This window comes from Salvelinus fontinalis, chromosome 4, assembly GCF_029448725.1.
Source record: "Salvelinus fontinalis isolate EN_2023a chromosome 4, ASM2944872v1, whole genome shotgun sequence".
Taxonomy (NCBI): domain Eukaryota; kingdom Metazoa; phylum Chordata; class Actinopteri; order Salmoniformes; family Salmonidae; genus Salvelinus; species Salvelinus fontinalis.
In genome coordinates this window covers 65,556,328-65,577,530 of record NC_074668.1, presented here as the reverse complement: position 1 = coordinate 65,577,530, position 21,203 = coordinate 65,556,328, and the positions used below count along the sequence as shown (strand labels likewise).

Genomic DNA, 21,203 nt, shown 5'->3' with positions numbered 1-21,203 from the left:
TATATTTAGAATAAGAAATCACGAGGTATTTTGGCGTCGACTAAACGTTCGATTGGAGTGTGTTTCGGGCCAATCTATGACCAAATGTCAATGACCAATGCAAATTATTATCAACGTGGACGCGACTAATAATGCAGAGACAACATAGCCGTAAATGAGTTGTCAGACACATGATCAATATCATTGCTTTACAGACTGGTTAAGCACAACACAAAATTAAATAATTCGCTGCTTACCTTAATCACAGGCTTTGTGAAAGCAATGATTCGTGATTTTAAAAAAATCTAAAATTCAGATGTAGGCCTAGCCTATTAATTTGGGTAGAATGTATTTGATTTTCAGATTCTTTTTTCTGCGGTCAATTCACGACGAAGCATCTTTGAGGGGAAAGACGAGTTGCTTGTTTTGAGTCGACGAGTCTGTGCTATCCAGTCTGAAGTCAAATGGCGAGGGTTGGCGATACTCTATCGAATTTAATAAAGAGCAATTAACAATTAAATGTTCAAAACGACAACCAACGCCTTCTGAGCGAGAGGGAGTTAGCTCAAGGAGGGAAACTTCTGCAGGAGCATGTCTGTATTCTGCACCACTGTGTCTCAACCGGCTCGCTCAACTTCTAGACTTTCAGTGTTTCTCTCTTTTTTGATTCACGTCTATTTTCTTTGCATGTTATTATGCCTTTGCACTTTAGATTTCGTCCAATCCTTTAGCATGATTTCATTTCTCTCAGCGTATGCCTTATTATGTTTTTTGCAGAATAATTTTAGGTTATGTTCAATGTTTCTCAGCAATTACTTGTCATCTGTCACTCAAAATGCATATGCAAAAAATGTATATGAAAGCAGTTACCGATCAAAGACCAACAAACCTGAGAGCTTAGAATCCTTGGTAGGCTACTTTTTTAAATTAATTTTAGGCTACTTCAGAAGACTTCATGAGGATGGTCTGTTTATGTCCAAACGGTTGTAGGCCTATATTCACATTTCCAAATAAGGCATAATATTCACACTCATCTGGTAAATAGAAGATCCAGACCAATCTACCAACAGCTTTCTATTGTGGTGTGCTTTCCAAGGTGCTGATACACATACTGTCTTTAAGAGCAACATACTGTCGTTCTCAGAGTCTGTGTCTCTAGGCTGCATTTAGACAGGCAGCCCAATTCTGATCTGTTTTTCACTTATTAGTCTTTTGGCCAATCAAATAATCTCTGAAAAAGATCTGATGTGAAAAGATCCGATGTGATTGGTCTAAAAAAAATCAGAATTGGGCTTTCTGTCTAAATGCAGACATATAAACTTCAATATCAATAAATTCTGTATTTCCAATCAAAAAAACACTAGAATCTTTTAGACATCTGTTGTATTATTTATTCTGTATACACATTCAATTCAAACAGCACAGAAGTCATGACAAGTCAGAACTCAATTACAAAAACACGTTTTGTAAGACGTTTGTGTACAAGTATGTGTCCCTTTCTTTATTGCAGGTATGTTCAAAACTGTCTATCTCTCAGAATAAGGATAATAATAATAATCAGGCAATGAGACAGCTATTAATCGGACTGCTTCAATACTGTATCCAACACATTTCATGTAGAACATTCCCTGATCACTATGAACACATGCAGATAATATTTGTAATAGGAAAAATGCAGCATTTGATGAATATATAGTAAATGGATGAAATCTTCACCAAACAATGTCTTTCTTTTCACTGTGACAGTCAAACATTAAACAACATTTGCAATACAGCCAGAGGGTGAGTCATTCACATTTATTTGCATAGAGTAGTCAGTTCTATTCATAAAGTAACTTATTGCACATGACAGAGGATAGACATCCAGAGAGCTTCTCTTGTAAGCAGCCCACTCATTAGGGCACTGTAGTGCTTCTCTGAAGCCCAGTATACTCCAGAGTACTCTAAAGAGTACAATAGGGACCAAACCACACACACACACACACACACACACACACACACACACACACACACACACACACACACACACACACACACACACACACACACACACACACACACACACACACACACACACACACACACACACACACACACACACACATCATCATATTTACATTAAAGTATGAACACATGTTGATCACATCCCTTTTATTTAACATCATACACACATTGTCTTACATTCTGCTGTAATATTAAAAGTTATGTTGAAACTATACATTCTCAGCCGGGGAGAAGAGAACATTGATTACCCAAGTGCAATATATCAGCAGATAATCTGTGCGCAACTTCTGCAAACAAAGTCTTCAAATATCTCCAAACATTGTCCTTACAGTAAATATCTCCAAACATTGTCCTTACAGTAAATATCTCCAGACATTGTCCTTACAGTAAATATCTCCAAACATTGTCCTTACAGTAAATTTCTACAAGCATTGTCTGTTAACTTTAGGGGCGATTCTTCAGTGCCCTCATTTCTTAGTGTTTGACTGGAGAGGATGCCAATGAGGAAGGGCCCAGGGCTCAGGGTTCAGGGCCCAGGGCTCAGGGCCCAGGGCTCAGGGCTGATGGAAGAGGCTTCGCCTGGAGGTTGTCAACACCTGCAGGACCTGGAGACACAGAGATCAGAAACAACATGAAAGTCACCCATGTCACATTGCTTAACACAGGAACCCAGAACACAGCGTATTGGCTAACTGTAAACAGTGACCAGTATTGTTTTAGGTTACAGTAAGATGGAGTGATGACAATGATCTTGGGCTTGACGCTTGATGGAATCTAGTTTGGAAGCAGAGAATGTGTCAGTCAGTGAATGATTGGTTAAAAACTAAATGTGGATGTACAGTCTTCCATCTATTTCTACATTGGGTTATTCAAAACACATTAACACCAGTTTCGGTACTTGGAGTACGCCAATAGAAATGTTATGAATAATAAGGACAATTGTATTACAGTATGTGCAAAGCAATTCCAGAGTGAATAGAAACAAAAAAGTGACACATTTTACCAATACAAAGAATCATTGTGAATTCATGTGGGATATTGAAGTTTTCTGATAACTGTGTTTATTGCTTCATCCTTAACTGTCATCAACTTAACAACTAGGACAAATCTAGCAGCCTCTCATCCAGTTTTGAATATACACGGGGCAGTCTACCCGCACCATTACCAATTTCACCAAATTATATATAGAGAGGTTTCTGGACAATTTAATCCCACCGGGGGACTTGGCCAGACCCTTTCTCTGTCAATTTTCACCCTCTCCCTTATTCAAGCCCCCTCTTTTTTTCTCTGCCTCCACAATGCGGGATCTCTCCCTCTTTCTTTTTTATGTTCTCTCATATATTTTTTTCTCGGCGCCCCCCCCCCCCCCCCCGCCAAACCCTCAGACAGCATGCAGCTTATGCAAATCATCAGCCTTTTATACTCAATACTCGTCTTCAGTCCTGAATGAGACCTCAACAAAACACACACACACACTCAGGTTCATTTAAAATGTCCAAATACACATAGCCCCCAGTGTTCTCACTCAAAGTCTTTAGCGCCATTCCAGTCCATTTGGATTTGAAAGCCCCAACCTGACTGGATGAGCTCCCGGCTAGTAGGGTAGGCAGAGGCAGACAGATGAGAGGGTCCTGCTTCTACTGTCCCAGAGAGGGAGGGAGGGATGCATAGGAGAGACAGGATGGGAGAAAGATGGAGGGAGAGTGAAGGAGACAGGGAGGTAAGGAGTGAGTGATGGAGGGAGGGGGAGAGGGGAGTCTGATGAATATAAAATGTTCTCTGTGCTGTGTTCCCAGGCTCTGAGCTGTGTGCTAGGGGACAGGAGGGGGACGGGAGGGGGACAAGAGGGGACCAGAGAGGGGGGACAGGGTGCCTTTGCCCAGCTGTAAGGGGGACCTAAGGGACTTCTCACACACTTTCTGACAGGCTGTCCCTTTCACCAGCACATAGCTGGGCACGCCAGGCCTGCTACCATAACAACGCCGCAGCCCCTCTGTCATAGCAACGCCACGGAAACACCACAGAACACTGGGCTCCCCCAGCCTGCCTTGGACATGACCATGAGGGGAGAGGATGGGAGGGGGAGTTGACAAAAGTAGATGAAGAAGTACTGAATGTGAATCAGAGTCTAGACATTCCCACCGCTGTGAACTTGAACTTGACAGACAGCCTGAAATGTTCACAGGCCGTGTGAGTGATGGACAGATAGAGAGATACAAGCAGTACAATGGAGGTGCAGACTATCTAGTGATACATTTCCTTAACCTTTTCTAAATGATCCCACAATAAATGGATACAACATGCCTGCCTAACATTTATGTTGAAGTGGTCATTAAAACTTGTTTGGTTGACCAATTGGTTGCCCGCATTTGGTGAATACACCATAGCCTTTAGCTGGGGCTGTTATGGCCGTTGTCTCCAGACTAATGCCTGTAAGCTGAGGCAGGGCCATGTCTGGGGGTCCAGGCTGTTTATGGCCACTGGGCCGTGGGAAGAAAAGAGATGTGAAAGGTCCCCTGTCGCCGTTACAAAGCTGAGAACAACCCTTGGTGGGATAATCGCATTTATCCCCAGATTAAGACGAGATCGCAGCTGAGGTATCCTCACAGGGGGAGAGAAGAGGGAGCGTAAACATACAATTTTCAGACAAAGCTCAGAGTAGGGTGTGTGATTTAGTCCCTTTCATGGGCAGGTTATAATATTGAATGTGATGGAAGATGACTATGCAATTTAATTGTGTTTGTCTGAACCCACCAGTCAATTGTTAATTCTGCCTGGATCATGGGGAAAAAACTGTCTTGATACATTGGTTGTGTTTAGCAGGGGGATCTTGATCAAATCCACAAGGCTTCAGCAACAGTCAGTCACAGTACAATGTGGGATGTGGGAACCACAGTTCAGTGGAGGTGTAACAGAAGCATTCACTGCCATCATTCTATTCTTATTGTTAGCTCATTCTCTAACAGCCCACTTGACCTCATGAGAAATGGGAGAATAGAGCTACGGTAACACTCTGAAAAGAAAGAACTCATTTTATAGTCATAACCCAAGTATGATCAGTATCTTGCATTTGATTCAGATTGAGCTCCTTAGTGGGATAATACAAGGTGGTTCCAGACAGCTCCCAGACCCTGTTCACCCAGTCTATTAATATGCCAGCTGCAGCCTCTGCCACATGGAAACACAGACAGACACACAGAGGCAGACAGTACAGTCCCTCCCCCAACACACACACTGACTGTCCACACACACATATAAACACACAGAAGTGTTAATAAGTGCATAAAAACACACATATACTATGCACAAACACACACATGCACACGCACACACACGCAGACACACACACACACACACTTTCCCAACACGCATATACTCCCCACCACGTTACATTCTGAATGGATAAACCTGTTAACGCTCAAACATAATTTCTCTCGCATTACAACTGTTTTAAACATTATGTTTAAGTGAGCTCTTCTGTGCTATCCCTCTCAAATTCTCTGTCATTACTTTTGTTTACCTCTCATTCCTTAGTTCCTGCATACATTATTACCTACTTTCTTCATTGTCTGTATGCTTTGCTGTGAAATATTGTTGTCTGCCCCTTGGTAAAAAAACAACTTCTCTCCCTCCTTTCTCTCTCATTTTCCCTCTGGCTGCCTCCTTTTACAGGGTAATATATTGTGATTGCCGTTTAATTAATAGCCTCTCTGTGGTAGAAGGGGAATCAAGAATACAGTTTGTCACCCAGCTCAAATGTAACACGACATACTCAATGCCAATTTGTTAATCCATACTTATTGGAAAATCTAACAAATTATGCTTTTTTAAATCCCAAGATTCTGTAAAGATATTACGTCTGGGAATGATTGAAAATTGTTCTCCCATAAACAACCATTAATATACTGGCTGTTATAGACACAAGGTAGTTGAAACTTTTATGAGGGGCAGTAACCCCCAGCTTACTCAGTGAGTTAAGATACGTTTAGGTTTTCCAACATTGTAACTATGGATTACGTTTTTAACACATGCATCTGATTATCCTTTAAGTTATTATTTTAAGAGCACAGCATAATTTCAAAAGTAGCTAATTTAGGGCTTTAAACTAATTTGATAATTTGTGCAAACACACACACGCACGCACGCACGCACGCACGCACACACACACACACACACACACACACACACACACACACACACACACACACACACACACACACACACACACACACACACACACAGACATAAATACATAGAAAAACAGGGGGAGTGGGGTTGCTTGTCCATGGGGCACTCTCATGGTTTTGGCGCTAATGCAGGCATCTGGCAGTGTCTGGTATGGAGCGTCTTTCCCACCCCATTACCCCCTGTGTCTCCTGCAGCACCCACCCATACAATGGTGGGAAAGAGGGGTGGTGGACCTCTGTCAAGAGCTCCCCTCACAAAGCAGTCATTGTGGAGGGGAGCCAGGAGCAGAATGATAATGTGGACTCCCTCTACTGTTTACCAACAGGCAGACTAGCTACAGACAGACAGCTGCAGTACACAGTGCACTACACCGACCTGCAGCCCTGCAGCCCAGGCTCAAAGATCACAGCTCACTGTTGCTCTCTGCTCTCCCTTGTGCCAGGGGCTAAAAGTAACATTTAACAGGAATCTGTATGGTTGTTTTTTATGTGGGTGTGTGTGTGTGTGTGTGTTTTTCTGTTCACATGTGCATTTCAGACTTCCGTGTCTATGGGCACCCTACAATGTGGCATTAATCACATTGCGGAAAGATAGCATTGTCCCATGCGCTTATAGAACACATTTAAATCCAGCCAGTTCACCCGTGATACAAGTCAATATTAGACGTCCATCCATGTCTGAGGACATCGGGAGATGATGTGGAAACCGGCCACCAGAGGCAACATTGAGTGCTTTTACTATCAAGTAGGTTTGGGTTTGCTAGGCCGTTGTGGACGGGGATGGCGGATGGGCTTAACGTTGCATGTTCTAATCCAGCGATAGAAAGTTGTTCCCAAACGTTGTCCTTACAGTAAATATCTGTTTGAGATTTTTGTTTTAAACCGATCCCAAACCTTAAACCTTACCTTAACCATTCAGAGTTAATGCCTAAGATTTTGGAGTTAATGCCTAAACTTAACCTTAAACACTTTGAAATTTGACGTTTGACATTTGAGAAACATGGATGAACGTCTAATTCTGACGTGAGACTGTGAGAGCATGTTGTTCAAATCAACGTGTTTTGGTTCACACAGCCAATGTCTAATTAAAATGTGCATCTACTCGGCACATGTGCATGCAGAATGCAACATCACCAGTCATTACAGTAAAAACATCTGCCTTAACCTGGTGCTGTCCTAGGTGCTGAATTAGATTTCAGGTCTACTGCATTCACTGACAAACCACTGATTACATACTGTACCACTGGCTCCCACCACATCACCACCAAATAATTCACTGTGTCCAGCGTTAACAATCAGGGTTGAAGACAATGGGGAGATATGCATGTAGACTACTGTAACAGCAATAGTCTTCTTCATTAACTGGGAACTAGGCCATATGAAATCAATCCTCCCAATGAAAACAAAGAGATCAGTCATGTTTACAGATTTCATAACCTTTAAACCTGTCAACCAGGAGGATTATAGACAAGAGCATTCTCTATATCACCCCCCAATTAGTAGTAAGAATCATCCAAATACAAGTCCACTGTCTCTGAGTAAATGGGACATGAAGCATCAGGATCAAAATACGTCTATTTTAGTCCCACAGTCAGTCTGAAACGGAACAGTCTTTTTATCTGCGTTCATGTGTTGAAAGTAGAATATACAGTAAATGAGAATTTTATGACAGATATATGGTGGAAAAGGATCACTGTAAGAACTTTCTCTCACATGAATAAAAAATGACTCACATCCGTGCTCTGCGTAGAATAGTTGCTATGGCACCTAATCCACATAGTGGAAATGATTTATTAATTGATACAAGGCAGATGTGATAGCATTTGAACACAGGAATAGACTTAACAAAGTATATTCAATGTCATAGGCATTTACCTTGGACGCGCGCACACACACACACACACACACACACACACACACACACACACACACACACACACACACACACACACACACACACACACACACACACACACACACACACACACACACACACACACACACACACACACACACACACACACACACACACACACACACACACACACTTATCATCATATTTACATCAAATGCTATTAATTATGAGATTCCCTACAATTGATCGTAGGTTTAATTTACACATTGTGTGTAGAGCTAGTCCTTTGCTTCATCCAGTAAGCTTTTTTATGTCTGCCCAACCCTGTATTCTACGCAGTGACACATCTGCGATGGAGGCCTTGAGAATATGCAAATCAGGTATGAGGAGGCCCCTCCCCCCTATGGAGAGACTGCTAGTCTAATTAAAGCTTGCTTGGGCATTAAAGGCACAGTTACCCTTTGTTGTATTAAAGGCATAGTGGATTTCCTTCATCATATTAAAGGCACATTTTTTTCTTTGTTATGTTAAAGCTACAGTAATCTTTGATTGTACTAAAATACATAGTGGTTATTCATTTATCATCCCATGTACTGTACATGATGATGAATATGTGCAAGTATGGGTAGGCTAGGCTACTGTAGATCTTTCATCCAATGCATGTAAGATGTATAATCACTCAACAAACATTGTGATTTTATTTTTGTTTGTGCAAACAATTAAGCAGACATTTTTTGGAATACAAATAAATGTTTCTCCAAATGAATGCTATTTCCCTACATGATTTAGTGGGGTATTATTCCTTAATCAAAATCTCATAGAAACATAATATACCATATGATGTCAGGTGGAATGTGTCTATAGGCCTGTTTTTTGTAATTAAATGAAATCATAATTTAACAATTGACATTATATTTAACATACAGGAGGCATTAGGCTATATGTATTATAAGTCACTCTCTCTTTGTATCTGGTGTGGTTTTGTTTGGCTGCCATAAAGGCTTCATAGAAAGATACACTACTGTAAGAGATGATCTACACTGGCGTTTATATTTCATTAGTTACAGTAAAGGGACTTCAGGATTTAGGGGATATTCGGTTAAACTGGATATTTTTACATTTGGCAAAAATTAATTCCACATTTTCCACTTTGCTGTCGCATGCCTCGTGCAGCTAAACCCCACGTGCATACAAGGCTGCAGCGCGCGCCTCTAATGTGCTGCTGTGCCTTTAAAGAGGGCTCTGGTTTCTCTCCTCGTTTCTATGCAATTATGTTAATATGCAGAGCTTGTCTGGTGCTCTTCATTAACGGCTGCAGTTGCATCATTGTTTCCTTTATTTGTTATCTCTGCAAAGCCAATGATTCAGTAACAGGCTATATTTTGGTGTTTTCTTCCTTACAAATATGTGGTCTTTAATAGTGATGGATGAAGTAGGCCGTATGTAAAGCCTTTTTTATAAATATTTGCGTTTATTTGTGGGTTTTCTATTGCAACAAATTATCCTATCTCAAGGTCGTGATTTGCATCCGGTTTGTGTTGGACATCGGTTTCTAAATAGGCAGACAAGGTCATACCTTCAGTGAGTATGCGAATAATTTCTTGTTTAGAAGAATGTGATTCTTTTTTTTCCGATATAAAATATTTTCAGAACATTGTGAGATTAAATACATTTGATATTTCCATGCAGTCTCTGTAATATTAGACTTTGTGAAATTCCGTCTAATACTAACGTTATATCAACCACATAACCTACATTAGGTAGCCTACCTTTTTTTCATTTATCATGCCATATTCATATTCCTAGCTTGTTAATATAATTGTCCAGCTAACGTGTAATTTCTAAGTTGCATAGCAACAGCAGTGTGTGCAATGAAAGCAATGACCTGCTCTGATCATTATAATACTTTCATACTGTACTGTGACCAAGAGACATATTTTTAGTTCAAGTTGAGGGGCCTATAAGGTAAACTTCAATACTCCTCTCAAACTATTATAGAAACATCTATAGTGTATAGAAATATATTCTTTAGAAATACATTTGCCATGTTACATTGACTGATAATTTAAAGCTATGAAAAATCATACTCCAATTATACTCTTCACCATAACCCAGATGATAATATCAACAGAACATGTTGTACAGTACACCATCCAACATGACTGGTAGGCCTAGCCTACAGTACTGTACATCCTGTTTCCCTCTCTATGATAAACACACAGATACAACCATAGTTGCTGCTGTCTTATTTTGTGAATATGCACGTTTTTCATGACAAATGTAAATAAAATAAAAGTGCTGATAATATGGATATATAAACTGTAGTTCATCTCTGTTATACATAAAGACAACATCTGAAATGACTGAAACTAATTTGGGCTAAATGAGTCACTCCCTGTGCACATTTGTCCTTTTTGAATAGTTTATAGCTTAATATCAAATAGCCAAAGTGACCAAGAGTGGAAGTAAACAATGAGGTGCAATGATGGAAAATTAAAATGTCTATCACTTTGTGTTTTGTAATTCCATGTGCAACGTAAGCAATATCCATATCTTTGAAATTACAGTATATACAGGAATAAATGTAGCTCTAAGACATATGGTAGGGTGCATATGAATGTACATATTATGTACAATAGTCATGAAACATAGAAGATGTACGTAGGTAGGAGACACATTATAGTATGAGGTATGAATGCATACACAATGGACGTATCGCGAGTGAGATAGAAGTTGTAAGTTAAGTATTAGAAAACAGTGGGTTTAGATGTGAGACACATATGTAAGATGTATGTATGAGACAAACAGCGGTTTGAGATGCGAGGGTTGATTGTAGGTTTGAGACTGATTGAAGGTGTAATGACTAAAGAGTGAGCTAGCTCTGCTCTGTGGCTGAAGGCCACAAGGACATCATCATCATCTCACATGACCAGATTTATGTAACCTGAGAGTGCAAGGAGTGTGTGTGTGTGTGTGTGTGTGTGTGTGTGTGTGTGTGTGTGTGTGTGTGTGTGTGTGTGTGTGTGTGTGTGTGCGTGTGTGTGAGAGAAAGATACACGTTCAAAATTAGGATTAGTTAAGAGATAAATATTTATTCATATAGAAATACGTGTATTTAATGTGGTGTATTGTAAAAAGAAAAACGGATTGTATGTTGCAATGTGTGCTGAATGCACATTACAATCAAACAAGGCTATTGTCAGTTCGTTAATGCAATGCCTCGTTAACATCTAAACAGTAATGGATGGGGCTGCTTTTTCTCTAGCCTACAAGCATTCATTTATCTAATATCTCCTAAGCCCTGCCACACTCGTTAGCCAGTTCAGACTGGAGGGGAAGATGAGAGGGCTGATAGAGGCTAACCTACTGATGAGGGGAGTGATGGATAAAAGCCTGATAGAACTAATGCTGCAGCCAGCCCTACCTCATGCCAACACAGCCATTTTAGGAGCAGCAGCAAGACTCTCCATCAAGATGGCTTCCGTAGCTCAGCCCCAGTCAGTCACACAGAGTCCTCTTGCTGCCTGCGAGGGGGGCCGCTCTAACTGGCAGCTCCTTTGTCCCCGTTGGCACAGGGTGGAGGATCTCGCCCGTCCTTTTCTCCGGGGGCACAGATGGCACCAAAGGCTTCCGGTGATGGAGATTTAAGGGAAGAGGGACAAGGAGGTTGGTCTTTTTCTTACCCTCCTGCTTTCTGTTTTTTTGTGACGACTGTGCCACTTTCCCCTTGCTCAATCCAGACCTGGTGTGAATGGCTGGCAGTCACTGTGGAGGAAATAAAGCACAAAACAGACCCCCTTTTATCACTGCCATGGCAACTACGACATAATCTGTCTTTAGGGAAATAAAAGGACAGAATAACTGTAATTCCTTTGTATCTGACAGTCACACCACTACAAGGTACTAGACTCTGGGTGATGCTTTTTATAGTAATCTTAATAGAGTGAATAATTAAAACAGTCTGGTTATTTGACACAAGCAATGCTGTACAGTAGGCTGTATGGCATATATTGTACTGGCTTTGTGCTATCCATAGTGGCTGCAATGTTGCTTTAGTGTGTATGTGAGCCTGCTGTCGTTTCAGACCGTGGGAGGGGTCAGTGTATTAGAGACAATAGAGAACGAGCCGCTCTCAACATCGTTAATTAATTAAAGGGGTTGCCAGCTCGTCAGAGAGTGGTTAGATGTCGGAGAGAAAAAACATTACCCGCCAGCCACCCTACATCTTGCCAGCACAAAATGCTTTGTTGTGGTGCGTTGTCCCGTTTAGCAGATGGTCTAATGTAAAGAGTGTACTTGTTCATCAAAAGTTATTTATTTCACAAAAAGATTCATGATTAAATTGATGTAAAAGACACTCATAATACTCATTTATATTTTAGCGTTCAAATCTATGCCTTCATGAATAAAAGGAGGAAATAGTTTCAGGCTGTAAGATGTACTCAGAATAGCAATCTGCTTGCTACTGTGTCGGGTCAAATGAATTTAGAGTCCATAAAGGAGGTTATTCTATGATTAGCCTATAAAAGCAGAGGATGAGAGAGGGAGTGGGAGATGGAGACTATAGTTCCTCCATCTTCAGGGAGAATGCATTTTTGAAGATCAGTGAGGAACGTGGGTGGTGGGTGGGTGGCGGGTCGGGTCGGAAAACAAAACCCAGATGAGATGAAACAGGCAGACAGCCTCTTTGTAAACAGAATGGATTCAGAGGAAAGAAGTGGCTGAAGCAGATGCTGAAGTTTCAGCGTTTTTCCTCCTTTACTCCTCCTCTGCTCTTTCCTCCTTTCTGTAGTACAAAGCTGAAGGCAGCAGCGTCAGAACCTGACAACTACAGGGAGCCAGCTCAGATCTGGGTCACACTGCCACCAGCACAAACCAGGAACATACTGGAGCTTTTACACATCTCCATCTCCACCAAGGCTCCCATGGAGGCATAGAGAAACCTGAAGCCAAGAGGCTGCATCCTAGCACCTGTCATTCACACCCACATTGGTTCATGTTCATGTTCTGTTTTCAACCTCTCTCTCATATTCTCTCATCTCTCATCATGCCTCTCTATATCTGCCGTTAGCTGTTACTCTACCATATAATATGCACATGTACTGTATACCTTACTTACCATTTAGTAGACAGTTTGTGTTGTTCATACTGCAGAGTTTGTGGGTGTATCTCAGGCAACCACTGCAGTGACAAGGGCACTGGATCAACTTTTGACAATAACAAAGACATTTCCAAATGCAATACAATGCAACAGTGCAACAACAAAAAAGCTAAACATATCCATTAAAACAATACGCTTGAATTCTCATCACTAACATTCAGCAACAATTAATTTGATCATTGTCGGGTTATAGAATAGTCATGCCAAGGGTTCTTCTACAACAGGCAAGGACACGTTTATATGGATTAGGCCTAGAGAAGAATAGAGTGATGAGATAGGTGTGGTTGAATTAGATAATGTCTCCATTCTTCTTTGTTGGGACTTGTATGGACCAGAGCCTGCATTACAGTTATTGATGAGGAGATTCAGATAGGCAGGTTGGAGGAGGTCGACACAAGGCTTTTATTTTGAGTTTTGTAGAGGTACAATCAGAAGCAGTTAGTGAATAAAGGTGAAGGTACAATAAATAATAATAGATGGATATTTTAAACATATATTGAGATTGATCAGAATACGACGTGTTCAAATCAAGTGAGTTAATAGTAGTTGTTCATTTCCATCATCAACAACTAGCCTACTCTCAGTATTAAAAGACATGAGGAGGAATTTAGATATCGGCCTACACTTGGATAATGTAAAGCTCACAATAGAGATCAAGGGGATGCGGTTTTGGTTAAGGACGAGATTATCAGAGTAGGGACTGGTAGGTCCTATGTCACTGGGTTGACCAGTGGAAATTCTAAATTGTCTGGTGACACACTAGAATGGAGAGATCCGGCCAGTCGTGGGAAAAGCTCGCTCGGGACGTTTCACAAATCCAGCGTATAGCCTCCTTTACTGAATCAAACCAATTAGCCAGGAGCGCGCTCCAGCCATTGAGCGCCACTGTAGGCTCTGAGAGGAGTTGTTGGTTGAATGAAAATGCATCGGCGGATTTGGTTCTCCAAGAGAAGCTATAGAAGTTGCCTTTTGAGGGACAGCTATAGCACCGTGAAGGGCCAGGCAGAAAGTCCAAATTGAGACACTTGAATCATTTGGGCCGATTAGGTGTGCGCACAATGCGTAAAGGTATTGTGAGACTCACATGGGAGGTATAATGCATTTAAATCTACAAAACCATGAACATCTTAAGTGTTCTTCCTTTCTAGACAACACAACTCAATGTGAGAACACAACTGGAAGTATGCGTTATGTAATGACATGGATCGCTTGACTTAATATCGACTGAAAGATATGATTAGCCTACGCTTTTCAGAATTTCAGTGCAAGGAGTAGGTAAAGCCTACATAGCTCATCTTAATCAGGACAGTCTTTTTCATAGGAGTTGGACTACAGTAGGCCTAAATACGTCATAAAGGCTAATATCGGCCATTTTCTGGAAAATCAAAACGTTTCCACCTGAGACAAGAATGATATCAATATGAGCTACAAATCTTAATCCATCTGATTAAACCTTAATTCAATATGTGTTTGCGTGTGCGTAAACCTGATTTATGCAGTGAGAACTATAAGGAATACAGGTCAACTACGGATACTTTGATGCGACAAAGCTTTATTCATGCCCGAAAATCAATTGTTACAGTTCACTCATATGACTGGATAAAGTTATGTATTCCTCTGACCGGAATAAAGGCTTTTTATTAAGTATTTTTCGTTTTAGAAGATGTTTTCGGCAAAATCACTCTAGATGCCTTGCATGATGGAATAAATAAATATATAAAGAGTTTTCTTGCTCCAAGCATACTAAACAAAAGTGGGACAAATATACACTTCAATTCACAACATGATTTTAAATCCATTGTTGAAAATGTTGACTTACCATTTAAAGGCATGCTATAAAGATTATCCTACTTATATTTTGAGAATATATTCTCTAAATGAAATAAGAAAAAGCATAAAAATAATTTCGGGTTGTATCAGGTTTTGAGGAATTCATAAGTGTTTCAACAGATGTTTATAATAAGTGATTAGGGAAAATTGTTATAACTTACCGGAAAGGCAATGGGGTACTGGCCTGTAATTGCATATCAATTATGTTATTTTGTGTCTTTACTCCTGGACACCGTTTATTCCTGTCCGAGTCGCAGGTTTGGAGGACATTCCTACATTCGGTTAGCTAGCTTTATGACGGCCGAGTAACACTCATACAGCTAGATAACCAAAGATAGCAACCGACTCCTCCTCGTACATACTGCCAGAGTATCGTATGGGTTCCACCTAACATGACAAAAATCATTTTGTTAATGCAATAATTAGCCTAATAATGATATTGCTACCACCAATTGGTCTCCATAAATCTGCCCCCTTCCCCAAAAAGATCATAATAAACAGGCCTACATCAATAGACATCAATAGAAATATCTCCTATTATTAGTTGATGTACAGACCATGGGGTCGATGAATAAGACTCTGTGAAAGGTTTTAATCTGTCTCCATCTCTAACTACTCTCACTGATATAGACTCATGCATGGTGACATCACTAGCATGGCCTGGACGTGCAACCAGCTTCCCGCCTTTTGTGAAAGATCCTTAAATTCTGCATAACTTAAATCATCGTCATATTAAATCCCAAGTCACTTTAGAGTAAATCGATCAATAGACTCTCAACCAGCGGAGGACTTGGCTAACATTGAAATGTTCTATTTATAGGCCTATAGCTCTGCTCCCATACACTATCTTCACCACTTAACATTCCACCCCCACTACATATCTTATGACAATAATGAGGATCAATTAATGTAAAAACATATCACAGCCGATTTAATTGCATCGATTGACATCGTATTTGCAGGCAGTATATTATAGGCTTAGTGACTTTTCCAGAAAAATAGCCTGTGTCTATTATGGTAAGGACTGCATGGCACTATGTGATCATTACAATGAAATTATTATTATTATTATTACTGTCATATTATTATTGGATGTCATATTATTATTGGAATCCTTAGTCTATAGGCTCTTTATATCTGGATATCATTTAGTTTCTTACCCCTCCTGGAAAAATGTATCTATTTCAAATGATCATAGAGGACACCCACAATAACACACACGTAGGCTATTCATTCACGTATTCATTCATTTCTCACAAGAGAGTGTAAAAAAAAAAGCTAAATCATGTCATCAAGAAGAAAGCGTGTAGGCCTGTAGACCATCATTATTTTACCGGGTTTAGTATTGTAGCTAGTCTATCTATAATAAGCCTTCTGCACATGTTTTAAGACAGACTAACCTCGTGATGAACCCACGTTTCCCTTTATCAGTGCGTCTGACGTCATAGCTTTTAATTGAAAAAGTCACGAATAATAGTGAGCTTGTAAGCAATTCCAAATAATTTCGATTTAACACATCAATAATTTAACACAACGCAATGTTGTTTGTTATTAATATAATGCAACAATGAAAAGATGTACAGAAATGTATACAACTTTATTGCTATTTTAGAGAATAGCCAAAATAATTGCATATTCTATGTACATTTCTTTGTATGTGAAAAGGTGTGGGTGACATTACACATCCTAATGTATGGATGAGGATATTCTTACAAGGCAGTTAGGTTACCAGGCTATAGGCTACATTTGAAACTGCTCAATTTCATCACACCGACTATCTTACTAAATGGATGTAGAAAATAATATAACCAATATACCATATACATAAAACCCCTAGCAGTATCTGCACGACCAAAAGGACTGCGTTTATTTCACAAATAGGCCTATACATGTCATAGAGGCTATACAGGGCGATGTAGGTCTATCCGCTCTTTCGACTATATAAGCCTAGGCTACAGTTGATCAGATCAAACACATGTTAATTTGTCCCATAATTAGACAACTTTATGTAAACTAGATCAATTCAAACTCCTTAACACTGTATATATATAATTGATGCTCAGAATTGATGGCTGCGATATGATTAACAAAGATGAGTGTCTCCAGCTAGCGGTATGTTATTTAGCCTAAAATAAACTCATATCGACGTCTATTGAATAAGGAATCCTTACTTTTCAATGTGAGGAAATTTGTCCTGGTTCTTTTGCCATCCAATGGAGGGCTGCGTTTCCGCGTGGAAGTCAACAGTAAGGGTTCCGGTAAAGGATGAGAAGCATATGGCTAGCCTATAGAATAGGTTTTACCGAGGAAATTAAATCAGATTATTTACCTATGAAGAGAGGACATGTGTCTGTACAGAAAACGAAAAATGCTTCTCATCCCAAATTCCCCGTTCGAAGCAGGCGGAGACAGCCGGTTTCTAAAAAGGCGCTGTCGATGCTCAAACCTCAAACCTCTGTTTTGGAAACATCCATGTCGAATTGGTGGTTTATTTCCGAGGTTGTGAGATCCCTTAACCATTATTTCACTTGTCTCTCGTGAATGGCAGAAGAGATGGTATCTCTCTACGGATTATAAATCAAAGCGCGGTCCTCCCGTGGCCCGTTAGTTTATCCATCGTAGCTCTCCTCCGTGCCTCCGTTGCTCTCACTACCCTGAGAGCATAGAATTTTTTCTCTAAATGCTTCTCCCTCTGACAGTTCTCTCCTGCAATGACGTCATTCCAGCAGCAAACGGCCGAGTGACCAATCACAGACAGGCTACATAGAGGGGACGTGTGTGTGTGTGTGTGTGTGTGTGTGTGTGTGTGTGTGTGTGTGTGTGTGTGCGCGCGCGAGCGGGTGTGTGTCAGGTACAAGAGTGAGCATGCACGTGTGAGTTAAGCATGCTTTGCGCGTATGCCATTATGTGAGAAAGCGCTTTTTCTATTCATTTTTAAGCTATAGGCTACTTGAGATAATATTACCGCCTGGTTATTACACTATATAAGAAAAATATCGAAATGGGTAGGCTACAATTTGTTTGCATGGGCTTTAAGGACGTTTGGTGACTTTTACGCAGGTTTATACCTATGTGTGTGTGTGTGTGTGTGTGTGTGTGTGTGTGTGTGTGTGTGTGTGTGTGGTGTGTGTGTGTGTGTGTGTGTGTGTGTGTGTGTTTTATGCAAAATTAGGTAACAGAAATAGCTAAACACCTCTTTAATACCCAAACCATTTAGCCCTTAAAAGCACCTTATAGAGGCAAGCATTATGACAATGTTATTACAACAGTATTATTTGTGTTTATTAGATGCATTTCCCCCATTAACTCTGTATGCATGTTATTGGATGACGACATACTGAGCTAGGCCTAGTATTGCACAATCCACCTTCGGGTCTTGGCGTGGCAGATTTAAATTAAGCTAATTCGGATGAAATAGGGTGCTAGAATAGGGCTATCATCGAAGGAGAGAGAGAAAATCTCTTGAATCTGGATTTTGCCTTGTAGTTCTGTACTTTGATACTATAGGTGCTCAGTCTAAGATGTGCTCTGTGGTACATGTGCTCAGTAACGATGCTGTGTAGCTATTCATAATACATTAACAATACGTCTGTAATGTAATTTCTATGTCTTTATCATATTTATTAGGCTATATTATCCTAGTTTTTTATTATGGCATTTTTTTTCTCCAACCGTTTTGGCAAACTGTCCAGGTGGGTTATGGGTTAGTGCGTGCTATGTGATGAGACGTAATCAATGCAGCTTGCTATATCTTCATTTATCAGCTGAGCTATTTAGACCTGCAGTTTACACTTTTAGCATGAGCATTTTCTTCTCACTAATCCCCCTTTTACCTTCAATGCTTGGCACTCTCCATGTTTCATGTTTGAAAGCGGATATCCTACACCACAACGACCCAGTCCAGCAGTGTATGTATGGTACTTTAATCCAATAGGCAATGACAATATAGAAAATGCAATACTTTATGGAAGGTAAACGATTTTTATGCTTCATGAAATGTCGTGATCTAATTTCTCTAAACTATCAATTAAGTTTGCAATATCACAACCAACAAATCAATTTTAAAGTTACTCAAAAAGCTATTTGGACTATGTTTTGTGGGTATACAATTTTCCCCAGGCTTGGAAGACGGAATTCTTGAACTTAACTCTGATCTCCCCTCTCCGTTTGGCCCCAGTCGAACAGGGAAGTCGAGAAAATAATATGCAGAGATACTGTAAAAAGAGTACTTTTTTAAATGTACCATTTATGTACCATTTTGGATGGTGGACCAAACAAAGGTAATGCATGATTATACAGCTCTCAGTGATGAAGCATCTTATAAGAAAATGATCCTGATCATCATGTTTTAAATAGAAATACATTTATTTACGAGACAATGGAAATAAGGCATAAACAGGCATAAACAGTACGTTCTTTTTTAAAGGCTCTTTGGAGTAGGTATAATAACTGGACAGCCTTGACTGTGCCGTTTGTCTAATGCAAAAAAACAAAAATGTTACTGAATGCATTGTAGTTTTTATTTTTGGTAAAATCATATGGTTACACTAGTGTGAAGCAGATTGTCTTTACTTTGCTATTTACTCAATTAGATTACACACACACACACACACACACACACACACACACACACACACACACACACACACACACACACACACACACACACACACACACACACACACAGACACACATATGGAATTTCGAATGGATGCCTATAAAATGCATGTCTATTAGCCCATGTGTGTGTCATATTCATTAGTCGATCATAGACTAATGTCATGGACTAATGTCACGAGGGACTTTGAGGGCTTGATGGCTCAGGCAGTGACAGAACACATCACTAACGCTTAGAGAGCAGGTCAGTTCTTGACCTCTTAACCCTGGGTTTTGTTATAACAAAGTGGTGTTTCCCTGAGAGTCCGGTCTCTCCATGTAGAGAGGGTCATTTAAGGTTAGATGAAGTGCTCGTGTTTATATAGACGGATGTATTACTAGCTTGTTAACCAATTGTGCGAGCCATTGTCAGATAAACGATTTTACAATGCATTATCTAAATAAAATGTATGCAATGATGTTACCCAGGTCAGCCTAAAAATCCATAGCCTATATTCACACATACCTGCTGGATCTCCAGATCAAATTGTTGAAATATGTCCCAAATAGTAGGTTTTTCAATCCGTAAATCGATGACATCGAACAATACTGAGGTGCGTATAAGCTTTGACCGTAGGTTATTTTAATCTTAATTTTATGGCACTGACCCGTGGATTGACCGTCATCTGATAAGAGGATAGGGCCTATAAGAAATCCATGAATTGGCTTGAACAATGGTCCAACTGACTTGGGTTATACCGACATCTAGCGCTCAGTTGATGTTTTTCATTCCTCGTGTTATCATACTGTAAAGTCAATGGGATATGCTCTAGACATAACCTCTATAATGTTTGTAATCGAAAATGCAATATGCAATCTTAATTGGGCAATTAAGATAATTTTGTAAATATTAGGCCTATTTCAATTTGTTTCAGCATTGTAATATAGGATTGCGAATTGTTTGTGTCAGATGTTTTGTAATATATCAGAAATGATGGTAGTAAATCAACAAAATTATGGTCGAAACACAAAAATCCAAATCTTTAATAGATCGTTTATATTTTATATTTCTCCCCCAATGCATATTCTCATATTCTAAAAAAGTTTACAAATTACAATCGATATTCTATAAGATATTTTTTCTAATATGCCAATATAATACACACTAAACCTAGGAATTAGATTCACTGCACAAAGAGTCCTTCTTTTCTTAGAAGTCAAATGCAATATTTTCCATGTTTGATGCAGACAAAGCTGTAAAATTATTTGTATAGTCCTAAAGTAGCTTTGTTGTTGCAGTTGGTTAACAAATGAATGAAAGTGAACTATACACTTCAACACTGTTCAATATGTAACTTTAGAATGAAAGTTGTGTTCTAACAAATGGCAGTGCACAGTTTCAGAGATCTAGAATTATTTAGATTTTTAACATGATTCAATTATAATAAAATGTTTAATGTGTTTTAATTTCTTTGGATTATTACATGTCTCCTTATAATAAACAATAATATGTTGACATATTGTCGAGACACGCCATTTCGATACATGTGTGTGAGTCAGTTGTTATAAGTTGCTAAATTAGGCCAACAAC

General features: G+C 39.7%; 2 long non-coding RNA genes across 4 annotated transcripts; one reads left to right on the top strand and one right to left on the bottom strand.

Moving 5' to 3' along the window:
- Positions 1 to 1,347: 1,347 nt before the first annotated feature.
- On the bottom strand, positions 1,348 to 17,688 carry LOC129854203 (uncharacterized). 3 transcript variants are annotated; one of them, XR_008759276.1, is made up of 5 exons: positions 17,188 to 17,685; positions 15,178 to 15,403; positions 13,145 to 13,206; positions 11,450 to 11,790; positions 1,348 to 2,588 (listed from the first exon to the last, which is right to left on the bottom strand). It is a non-coding gene; the product is annotated as an uncharacterized LOC129854203 (long non-coding RNA). The 3 variants fall into 3 exon arrangements; XR_008759275.1 differs by having other exon boundaries at positions 13,145 to 15,403; positions 17,188 to 17,688; XR_008759277.1 differs by having other exon boundaries at positions 13,145 to 15,403; positions 17,346 to 17,688.
- Positions 9,194 to 14,833, top strand: LOC129854204 (uncharacterized). The gene is made up of 2 exons (XR_008759278.1): positions 9,194 to 9,606; positions 11,601 to 14,833. It is a non-coding gene; the product is annotated as an uncharacterized LOC129854204 (long non-coding RNA).
- Positions 17,689 to 21,203: the final 3,515 nt, after the last annotated feature.